The following is a 12,941-nucleotide window of genomic DNA, read 5'->3' as shown; positions in this document are numbered from 1 at the left end:
TCAAAAAATCTAAGAATCCAAAAATTTAAAAATCCGAAAATCTACCAATTTAAAAATCTAGAAATTAATCTTGAATTCTAATAAATTAAATATCTAAATATCTAAAAATCTTAAATTCTAATAAATTAAAAATCTTAAAATCTAAAAATCCAAAAATCTAAAAATCTAAAAATTTAAAAATCTTAAAATCTAAAAATCTAAAAATCTAAAAATCTAAAAATCTAAAAATCTAAAAATCTAAAAATCTAAAAATCTAAAAATCTAAAAATCTAAAAATCTAAAAATCTAAAAATCTAAAAATCTAAAAATCTAAAAATCTAAAAATCTAAAAATCTAAAAATCTAAAAATCTAAAAATCTAAAAATCTAAAAATCTAAAATCTAAAAATCTAAAAATCTAAAAATTTAAAAATTAAAAAATCTAAAAATCTAAAATTTAAAAATCTTAAAATCCTTAAATCTAAAAATCCAAAAATCTAAAAATCTAAAAATCTAAAAATCTAAAAATCTAAAAATCTAAAAATCTAAAAATCTAAAAATCTAAAAATCTAAAAATCTAAAAATCTAAAAATCTAAAAATCTAAAATTCTAAAATCTAAAAATCTAAAGATCTAAAAATCTAAAAATCTAAAAATCTAAAAATCTAAAAATCTAAAAATCTAAAAATCTAAAAATCTAAAAATCTAAAAATCTAAAAATCTAAAAATCTAAAAATCTAAAAATTTAAAAATCTAAAAATCTAAAAATCTGAAAATCTAAAAACCTAAAAATCTAAAAATCTAAAAATCTAAAAATCTAAAAATCTAAAAATCTAAAAATCTAAAAATCTAAAAATCTAAGAATCTAAAAATCTAAAAATCTAAAAAACTAAAAATCCAAAAATCTAAAAATTCAAAAATCTAAAAAACTTAAAATCTAAAAATCTAAAAATCTAAAAATCTAAAAATCTAAAAATCTAAAAATCTAAAAATCTAAAAATCTAAAAATTTAAAAATCCAAAAATCTAAAATTCTAGAATTCTGAAAATCTAAAAATCTAAAAATTCTAAAAAAATAAAATCTAGCAATCTAATTATCTAAAAATCTAATAATTTAAAAATCTAAAAATCTAAAAATCTAAAAATCTAAAAATCTAAAAATCTAAAAATCTGAAGATCTAAAAATCTAAAAATCTGAAAATCTAAAAATCTAAAAATCTAAAAATCTAAAAATCTAAAAATCTAAAAATCTAAAAATCTAAAAATCTGAAAATCTAAAAATCTAAACATTTTTTTTAGGTTAAAATTTTTTTTTTAGGTTAAAAATCAAAAATCTAATCTAGAAATCTAGAAGCCTAAAATCTAGAAATCTAGAAATCTGAAAATCTAAAATCTTAAAATCTAAAAATCTAAAAATCTAAAAATCTTAAATTCTAAGAATCTAAAAATTTAAAATCTAAAAATCTAAAAATCTAAAAATCTAAAAATCTAAAAATCTAAAAATCTAAAAATCTCAAAATCTCAAAATCTAAAAATCTAAAAATCTAAAAATCTAAAAATCTAAAAATCTAAAAATCTAAAAATCTAAAAATCTAAAAATCTAAAAATCTAAAAATCTAAAAATCTAAAGATCTAAAAATCTAAAAATCTGAAAATCTAAAAATCTAAAAATCTAAAAATCTAAAAATCTAAAAATCTAAAAATCTAAAAATCTAAAAATCTAAAAATCTAAAAATCTAAAAATCTAAAAATCTAAAAATCTAAAAATCTGAAAATCTAAAAATCTAAACATTTTTTTTAGGTTAAAAAAATTTTTTTAGGTTAAAAATCTAAAAATCTAATCTAGAAATCTAGAAGCCTAAAATCTAGAAATCTAGAAATCTGAAAATCTAAAATCTTAAAATCTACAAATCTAAAAATCTAAAAATCTTAAATTCTAAAAATCTAAAAATTTAAAATCTAAAATTCTAAAAATCTAAAAATCTAAAAATCTAAAAATCTAAAAATCTAAAAATCTAAAAATTTAAAGCATAGCATAGCATAGCATAGCATAGCATAGGTGATTGTACACATCGTGGGTGGCTATACAATGCTCAATTGAGCAATCTACTGTATATTGTCGCAAATTGGTACTTGGGATTAATACCTTTTCCTATACAGTAGCAGTTGTATACCTTACAATCACGGAAGGAATGTTAGTTCAACACCTACTAGTGAAGACGCAGGGAACCCACACTACCTTCATAGATGTCTCAGGAAGGACAATTTGTTTTAGTTGGTTGGATAAATGATAGGGAGATCTATTGGACAATATAGAGTGGTTGTCAATAATAATATATGGTTTAGAATTACTTAAAAATGGCTGACCTTTCTGTGCATCAGTAATAATAATAGTACTCGATTTTATTTTTCTCGCTCACATTTATCTTTAAGTAGCATTCATATCTAATACTATAAAACGAAGGTATACTTATTACATTTTTTTCTTCTGTTTAGTCAGTATCCGTTGATTCAGGGTTATCATAAACTATCTTTCCCCTGCCAGTTTTTTAAACAGGTGCAAAAACTATGAAGGACAGCCCATGATTGGCTGTACGAACTATCATTGAAATCTTTTGATTGTTGTTTATTTGGTTTTGATAGAGAAAACAGCGGAATACCTAACCATTACTTAAAGATCGACTAACATTACACTCATTCCAAGGTAATTAAGTTAATTCATTTCGATATATTTTGCAACAAGCACAATCCGTGATAAACGAAAACAATTTACGCACCACCATAGATACCAATAACCGTGATTATCCACACGTCGCTCGACAACCGGATCGGGCGAGAGTGAAATCATGCATGCCGAAGCTAGATGAGTGGAAATAATGTTTAAGTATGTTTGTATTTGTATTTGTATTTGTATTTATTGAATAATACGTTATCCTGTAGTACATAAGTTTTACGTTTTAGTCAGATCAAGGAAGGTACAAAAACAAGGTTTTTTTTAAGGCCATACAGCTTAGCTTAGGTTAGACTGACTGTACAATGGTTGCTATTCCGATAACAAGGTTTTTAAAGCCATGCATATAAAAATTCACCATTAAAAATTAATAAGAGAAAAGAAAATTTCTAATCAATCAATATATATTTTTAATTATACCTTCGCTTTATGTAGTATTTTTTTTTTTTATCTATTGCATTTATTTGACAGGCTCAGGCGTGTATAACACTTAACGGAGCCGAGACTCTTTATGATATTTAAAAACTATATCATTATTATTAACAGTTAGTAGGGGAAAGGGACATTGACCAAGATACTCGTGGTGACTCAAGGTTAGATTGCGTAATCTCAGGATGGACAGGGTTGGGATTTTGGTTTGGGGGGTATTTGACGGGGGGTATTTGAGCTGCTCATCCGGGTATTTGACGTCAAAAACGTTGTAGCGTAGCGCCGTGCTCCAGTTGTGGTTCGTCAGGAGCATCTTCCGGATGGCCAGAACTTCATGGTATACGGAACAATAAGACAAGGACAAGAAAAAAACTTGGAAAGAAAAAAATAAAATATTAGACTTTGATGTCAGACGAGCAAAGAAAGGCATAGATAGCCTGCATATATACCACATCGCGATCCCCAAAACACTTCTTACTTCCCTGTAGTGTTGTTTACCTCAGGCCACAAGGGTATCCAATAGTTGCTCTCTGGAGGCGTCGTTTTCCGAGCAATACCAAACTACGTGATCGATGTCATCGTAACCGGCTCCACACCTACATATATTGCTATCGACCAGGTTTATTCTATAGAGATGTGCGTTTAGTGAATAGTGATTGGACATAAGCCTCGACATCGTGCGGATAAAGCCTCGACTTAAGTCCTCACCTCTGAACCACGCTCGCGCAGAAACTTTAGGAACTATGGAAAATAGCCACCGTCCAAGTTCATTGTTTGACCAAATCATTTGCCAATTTTGAAGAGTACTCTGACGGACTAATGGGAAAAACTCGTTGTTCGAGATTTGTCTATCATAAACTTCACCTTCCTGTGCGCCCACCTTTGCTAGCGAGTCCGCCTTCTCATTGCCATAGATTAGGCAATGGGATGGGACCCATACAAAGGTAATCTTGAATGATCTTTCGACCAAATCACGCATCTGCTCTCTTATACTTGTGAGAAAGTAAGATGCGTGCTTAACAGGTTTCATCGACCGGAGTGCCTCGATAGAACTAAGACTATCCGAGAAGATGAAATAATGGTCTACGGGCTGATCGGAAATTATCCCCAAAGCGAAGTTAATTGCTGCCAGCTCAGCAACATAAACCGAACACGGTTCCTGAAGTTTTCGGAAGGTGATTGAATTTACATTGAAGACACCGAAGCCAGTGGATCCGTTGATGCGAGAACCATCAGTGAAATATCTGTTGTTGCAATTGACATGTTCATACTTTTCGGAAATATAGGGGGAATGGAAAGATTTCGAAGATGATCTGGTATTCCTTGAATAGCATGTTTCATGGACAGATCGTATTCAATGGAGGAACTGTCGTTGATGAAGCTAACTCGTGGTGGATTATAACATGGAAGACAAAGATCTGTCGATATGTAGTTGAGGTAGACCCTCAGGAATCTTGACTGATGAATCAGTTCAAGCATATTATCGAAATTTTCTAAGACAAGTGTGTTACTTGTTCCACATTTGATCAGTATTCTAAGTGAGAGTTCCCAGTAGCGGTGCTTTAAAGGAGTGACTCCAGCAAGCACCTCCAGGCTCATGTTATGCGTTGAATGCATACAGCCAAGAGCAATACGCAAACAACGATATTGAATTCGTTCCAATTTGATCAGGTGGCACTCAGCTGCTGAGAGGAAGCAGAAAGAGCCGTACTCTAAAACAGAGAGAATAGTCGTTCTATATAGTTTGATGAGATCTTCCGGGTGAGCGCCCCACCAAGTTCCGGAGATAGAACGTAGAAAATGAATCCTTTTTCGGCATTTCTCTATCAAATAATCAATATGGGTTTTCCAGGTACACTTAGAATCAAACCAGACCCCAAGGTATTTTGAAGATAAAGATTGGTTTATGTTATCATTCAACAGCTTTAGTTTCAGTTGAGCAGGGTACCGCTTCTTAGTAAACACAACCAACTGCGGTGCGGTGAAAACTCGATCCCTAAATGTCTGGCCCAAACAGTCAGATTATTTAGGGAACTTTGCAATGGTCTTTGCAGGACTTCTGCACATGAACCTCTTAGCGAGATCACGGCATCATCTGCAAGTTGTCTAAGTGTGCATTGTTCTTCCAAACAATCGTCAATATCTTTAACATAGAAATTGTAAAGCAAGGGACTTAAACATGATCCTTGGGGAAGGCCCATGTAGCTATTTCTGGAAGTTGTCAGAGTGCCGAGAGTAAAGTTCATATGTTTCACTGACAACAAGTTGTACAAGAAATTATTTAAAATAACGGGTAATCCACTACTGTGCAGATTTGCCGACAGTATTTCTATGGAAACTGAATCAAAAGCGCCCTTAATATCCAAGAAAACTGAAGCCAATTGCTCCTTATGCGCAAAGGCCAGCTGTATATCTGAAGAGAGCAACGCTAGACAATCATTTGTTTCTTTACCTTTTCGAAAGCCGAACTGAGTATTTGATAGTAATGCATTTTGTTCGACCCAATGATCAATTCTTGAAAGGATCATTTTCTCCAATAATTTCCTCATGCACGATAGCATGGCAATCGGTCGGTATGAATTGTGATTAGACGCTGGTTTCCCAGGCTTTTGAATAGCTATTACTTTGACCTGTCGCCATTCAGGTGGCACAATGTTGTACTCCATGAAACAGTTGTACAGGTCAAGTAATCGTTTTTTTGCGATATCTGGGAGGTTTTTCAGAAGATTGAATTTGATGTTATCGCATCCCGGAGCAGAGTTATTCGATGAAAGAAGAGACATAGAAAGTTCCAGCATTGAGAATGGTCCACCCAAAGAACCGGGATCAGTGACTGATTCTCGAAATAGCGGTTCTGCTGGTACGGAATCTGGACAGACCTTTTTTGCGAAGTTGAATATCCATCGATTGGAGTATTCTTCACTCTCGTTGGTGGAAGTGCGGTTCCGCATGTTGCGGGCCGTTTTCCAAAGTGTTGTCATTGAGGTTTCTCGTGATAGTCCCTCGACAAAGCGTCGCCAGTAGCTACGTTTTTTAGCCTTGAGAAGATTTTTGAGCTTTCTTTCAAGCCTCAAATACTCTTCGAAATGCTCGAACCTTCCGTGTTTACGGAAGGCCTTAAAGGCATCAGATTTCTCAGAATACAACTTAGTACATTCATCATCCCATCCAGGAGTGGCTGGTCTTCTTATGACAGATGTACTTGGAACGCGTCGTTTCTGAGCTTCTAGTGCGCTTTTTTGAATCAACTCAGTAAGGAATCGATACTCATCCAGTGGCGGAAGAATATCAGTTGACTCAATACCAATTTTTACCGCCGATGCAAATTTTTGCCAGTCAATGTTCTTCGTGAGGTCGAAAGGAACCTGAACTGGCTCTGATCGTTGATAGCCATTTTTGATTGTGGTGACTATCGGCATGTGGTCACTACCATGGGGATCTTGGATTACCTTCCACGTACAATCTAATGATAGTGAGTTTGAGCATAAAGACAGATCTAATCGACTTTCTTGACCTTGAGGTCCTATTCGAGTTACTTCACCTGTGTTCAAGATATTCAAGTTGAAATCGTCGCACAAATCATAGAAAATTGGCGCTCTATTATCGTCTCTGGTTTCGCCCCATGCAGTACCATGTGCATTCATATCGCCCAGTATTAAAACTGGGGATGATAGAAGCGAAACTGCGCTCCAAAGATGTCGACGACTAAGCGAGGCATTTGGTGGAATATAAACTGAAGCTATGCAAAGGTCTTTATTCTTTACATTTACTTGGCAAGCGACGATTTCCAAGCCATTTACAATTGGGATGGGAATTTTGTAGAAAGGGTAACATTTTTTGATCCCCACAAGAACGCCACCATAGTTATCATCCCGATCTAGGCGAATAATGTTAAAATCGTGGAAGTTTATTTCATCTTCAGAAGAAAGCCATGTTTCACAGAGTGCAAATATATCGCAATCGTGTTTGCGAATCAAAAACTTGAACACGTCTAATTTATTTTTAGACTATGACAGTTCCACTGTAGCACAGTGATTGTATCTTCTATATTGGCCGTATTATCCATCGAAAGATACAATTTCTGCAAGAAGGGCCATGAAACAGTCAATTGCTTCAGATATGTTTCTGCTGTTGGTAAAAGATGTCAATGATTGCCCTCATTGAATTGGGTACATTAAATAATTTCAAAATACGGTCCACAAGGTCCTTAAAGGATATCAGTCCTCGCTTGGACGAGATTCTTTTCTTGGAAGTGCGAGTAGCAGTTTTCTGCTCAGAGATATTTCTTGTCTGATGTTTCTTTGAAACATCAGTTTTAGGCAATGGCGGGAATGTCTTACTGCAACATGGGTCACAAGGTGCAGTGTAGACAGACTGCTTCAGGATTTTAAATAATCCCCCATTACCATCCAATTTTGCAAGCTTTTAGGGACGATTTTGTTTTCTTACGGCGCAATCCCGGGAAGACAGTTTCTTCCTCTTTTCGGGTACGTGTACCTCCGCAGAATCATCCATATCGGCTACGTCAGAGTCCGATTCGTCTATGGAAATGACATCATAAAAATCACTTACTTGAACGGCAGCTGAAATAGCAGCCGTTGCGTTGGCAGTTGCGGATGTATCTTGCGACTTCACCATTTCTGCATACGACTGCTTAGAGCGCTGTACTAACGAACGCTTAACTTTTTGGGTGCGCTTCTTGTACACCGGGCATTCTCGCAAACCATTGAGATTGTCTAGACCACAATAAGCACATTTTGTAGCTTGTTGTTGGCATGACTCCTCCCTATGCTTCTCAAAACATTTGCCACAACGGGGCTTGTTGTCGCAAAACTCGGCAGTGTGCCCCAACTGTTTGCAGTTGGTACAATTAAACACCCTCGGCACAAAAAGACGCACCGGAAATAACATATTTTCAATATCTACATATTTTGGGAGAATCGAACCGGCGAACGTCACCCGAAGTGAACCTGACTTGGAATACACTTTTTTACCATCTACCATGACAGCTGAATGCAACTCCTTGCAATCCAGAATATCCACAGTAGATTGCAGGGCATTCTTTAAGCGACCTTTTCCTGCAAGTACATCCGTACAAGTCAGGCTCGCTGCGTTTATCACGCCTTCAATTTCGACCTCTCGCGAGGGCACATAAACCAAATATTCTACATTATACAGTTGGTCTTTTGCAATAGCATTTGCATCCTGATATGTAGGTGCGGTTACACGTAGTTTGTTCCGATTAATCTGATGAAAATCAGTTTTCGGAAAACGACGCGTCAAGTCGCGTTTGATTCCTAAAAATCAATACTTTTCACTTTCTGCCGAAAGTAAACAACCCAAGGCCCAGGCGAAGAAGCCTGGTAGAATCGCGATGCGAACGACATTGTCTTTGGGAGGCGTTTCGCCTCCGTTTTCTTCGTCCATGTAATATAACCCAAAATCCCCAAAATAATAATAAAAAATAATATGAGAAAATACTAATAAGATTTAACTATAATAATAACCAAACAACAACAAAAACACAGAAAAGCGAAATGAATTAATAATATTTCAGGCGAACTTTTTCGCTTTTTGGCCCACTGTAATCCACCGGTACCTAACTATAGGCAGAACACAAAACGGCACCACTGAAGTGTGGATGAATCGAGTTAAACGGGACAATGGGATACAATATTGTACTTAGCCTGTTCGCTGCCTACTCCACCGAGTAGGTAGCTTTACGTGACGGCGACTTTGCTGCTGTTGGTCGTCACAGTAATGCTTCCAGAAAAAAAGAAACATCACCTTCTCACGAGACTGCAATAGCATTGCTAAGACAGCTCGCTTCCTTAATTAGTCGGCTGGATAGATCACCTTGTGACTAACTAACTTTTAACTCGCGTAGGCAACTAACGATATAAAAACAACCCCGACCGTGGGGAAAAAAAAACTCCACCGATTAAAAGAGCGTCACGTGATGAGACACGGATGTAAATACGTCCGGCTCGTCCAGAAACACGACAAGGAATGTATGTAGTATTTTACATGCATACAGATGCGTCATCAACCAGGCTCTCCCCAAACCTACGCGACCGACGACGGCGATAGGATCGCCACGACTCCGCCTCACATCGCCTTAGGGGCAAGCCAGAGCAAACGCGACGAGCGATGCGACGCGACGCGACTCACGTAAAAGAATAACAATCATTATCAACAGGCTGTCAAATTGCACTGTCGCGTCGCGTCGCATCGCACGTCGCGCCCACTCTGGCTTGCCCCTTATACATATATTCAGACCAACACGACAATAAACACTGTGGAACCGCGTAAGGGCGATGACATACTGACGCGTCGAGTGATGCGGAACGCGTCCAAGCACTCGTAAAGCAGAATATCAGCAAGAAAAATTCTCTTGTCTTGGACGCGTTCGCGCACGCACACGCGTGAGCATGTCATCGGCCTTACTGCAATGTGCTACCACTCAGCCAACCACGCATGCAACGACACAACAACAGAAACGCGGCGATGCCGTCGGCGTCACGTATGTTTGGGGGGAATTCTAAATCAATATGAGTTTTTCTACATGAACTCCGTTCACTCAACCAGTGACGGGAAATGTCATATCGATGTCATGGGACTAACTTGCTAATAACTTTTCTCACAAGTCATTTACAATAATGTTTTCCATATAAACATGTAGCCTTTAGATGACCCGAAAACTTTTTCTAATATGTAGTTTCTCTAAATATGATATTTGCGGCGTGAGAGCCGAATTAGTGTCAAATGACATTAATGTCATGACATTACGTGACATTTTTTAAATTTCGCTCTCATGGTTCACACTTTGTATTTAGAACAATGATCTGTTCGACAAAGTTCTAGGACCCTTTAAGTACTACATGTTGATCAAAAAATCCGAACTGTAAATGACTTTTGGAAAAAGTTATTACGAAATTAGTAATGGCAATGCCATGACATTTTTTTGACATTTCCCATCATTGCACTCAACAATCTCACGCATATTATACTCACGTTTACCTACACAGGGTGTCGACTAAGCATATGCGGTATTTCGAAAAATTTCGTTTCAGGTGGTTCGAAACGAAATTCCGCGGAATTTCGCGGAATTTGAGCGTGGCGAAATCTGATTTCTTGATTTCGTTTCGTTTCGTAAAATCACAAAAATTTCGCTAGAAAAAATTAGCTTTTAACGAAACTTAACGGAATTCCGCGGAATTTCGAAACAAATTTAGACTTAAACCATACTGTCTTGTACGATAGTGTATTATCAAAAATTTTGGCTGCGCCGCTGAACAAAATCATAAAGCTGTTTTCAAAACTTAATGTTATACAAATTTTCATATTAACGGTTACTGCATAATCCCATTCTGAGTCGACAAATACGTATTTAGTTTTTATCTATAAAACGTCTTCAGTGTTTTGTTAGAAATGTCAAACAGAAAACGAAAAATATCTTTAACTATTTTACCTCAATATTTAAGACGTCAGGCTCAGAGTATGAATGTAATCAGATACGAATCTGATCAGTACAACTTTGTCAAAGAGGCACAGCCGTGGCGTGAATTCTTATGGAATATGTGAATTATTTTTAAAGCGCCTCTTTCTTATTAACGGCCGACTTCTTCACCTCTTATGTCTCAAACCAGCTTTAGGCGGTTCACTAATCACCACTTAACAGTTAAGTAGGCCCCAATGAAAACATTATTATTAAAGGAAGTACATTGAGTAAACGAAGTTGGATTGATTTGAAACACGACTTTCGTCTTCGAGTTTTCAAAATAACTTCGATTACGATAAATATTTAGTCGCTTACCACCACTTGAAGCCACCTTTCACATGAATTACCTTTTCAACAAATCAAAGATTCCTTTCCCGTGGCGCTCACGGAGATGCAGAGCATTCCTCGGTCTCTTATAATTGTCAAACTAATTTCCCTCTCCTAATCTCAAATTGACTGTAAGGGCGTGAACGGCTTATACCATTACTCATGAATTTGACAACGATGTTTACATGCCTCATATGCACAAACACATATACAAGGACAAACAGACTATTACTTGGTTCGTCGAGTTGATTGTATATAAGACACAGCAAAAGGGTATATCACAATAGTCCTAAAATCTGGACGCAGTGATCTTCACCCGACAAACGAGGATATAAGACTCTCCCAGCTTCATATAAAAAGGTTGAATTTAGAATACCTGGCAAACTGCTGCCGTAAAAACTTTGCGATTTTGTGGATTTTAGAAAGATGTAGAGGATTTGTCTAGCGAGCAAATGTATGCTATTAACAATTCTCTATCTACTATCTACCTTTTTTTGGTTTTGAGTTAGCTCAATGATTGTATGGCATTTACCACAATGATTTTCACCAGAAACCCATTCCCCAGAATGGACCATATGCCAGAATTGACCAATTGCCAGAACGTAATTTGCCAGAATGTACAGTTTCCCAGAAATAGTAAAACTCTGAATACCGATTATTGTTGGTGGCTAAAGAATAGAAAAAGTATTACATAAAGAAGGTAATTTTGTAAAACGTGGATTTGGAATTATTTACTAATGAAAGGATTTTCTGTATACAGTATCTCCCCGCTTATCCGGACCTCGCTAATCCGACGACTCGTTAGTTCGGATCTCGCTAATTCGGAATTTTCCGGAATAAAAATAATCAACACCCATTTAAATACATTATACTGTCAATATTCTAATTTGTGCTGTGATTTTGTTTTGGTTCATTTATACGGATTTGACAGTCGGATCAACGACAGAAACCACGTTAGTCCGGCCACAGATAACTGATATTGAAGCTAGAACTAATTTTATTGAAAATCCTGTGTAAACTTTTGAATTGATATACATTGGCCCACTCCTGACATCTACTCAACTAATTGCGGCAGTACATACAAACGCAGCGGATTAACAACCGTTGAACGCAGCCAATGTATTTGACAGCTGCATTCGGGCTGCGTTTTCAATAACAATGATCCTTGCGCCATCTCCAATCGATTGCCAAACGCGGTTCGCATTTTAAATACAATTGAATTAACGGTTGCGCATGTTTACACACGTATCGGATGCCAGCCTCAATATCTGTTATCTGTGGTCCGGCCAAACATTTGTCAGATCAGCGGGGGTATACTGTACAAAATGTATACTTCTAAAGAAGGAATCACATCCCAAATATGATAATAAAATGAAATTAGGAACTGCACTAATGCTGGGGTATTGCCTTTTCGCCAATTGTAAACGGAGAAGCGGCGATTTATCTCAGACTGCTTATTTTGTTACTACAATGACCAGGATAATAAAAAACCCACTTGCAGTTTTTCATACAAAATTTTCAATTTTGGATATACGCTACTAAAAATCCACACATATTTATTGGCAAAAATCCATAGATTTCCAAAATCCATAGCTTATGATGTATATCAGCGCACACATAACCATTCTCCACGCGAACTACTTATAAAATATATATACAAATAAACTTTATGTGTGGTCTCGAATTAGCAATTATTTAATTTATGTGTGGTTCTATATCGATTATATTAGGGTGGAGCTATTGCAAAAATCTATAACGGCGACACATATATCTTATATAGATATTTTTGGCAGTGTATACATCTCGATTGCGTGTGACCAATTTTGTAAACTTCAAAATCAATTCAATAAAAAATCCGCGGAATGAAAATAAAAATTTCGTTTCGTTTCGTAAAATTTCGAATTGAATGAACCTTGATTTCGTATCGTTTCGAAGTTGCGGAAATAATTTATATTTCGTTTCGTTTCGTTTCGAATC

The sequence above is a fragment of the Armigeres subalbatus genome, chromosome 3, assembly GCF_024139115.2.
Source record: "Armigeres subalbatus isolate Guangzhou_Male chromosome 3, GZ_Asu_2, whole genome shotgun sequence".
Lineage (NCBI taxonomy): Eukaryota > Metazoa > Arthropoda > Insecta > Diptera > Culicidae > Armigeres > Armigeres subalbatus.
This window is presented reverse-complemented; position numbering follows the sequence as displayed.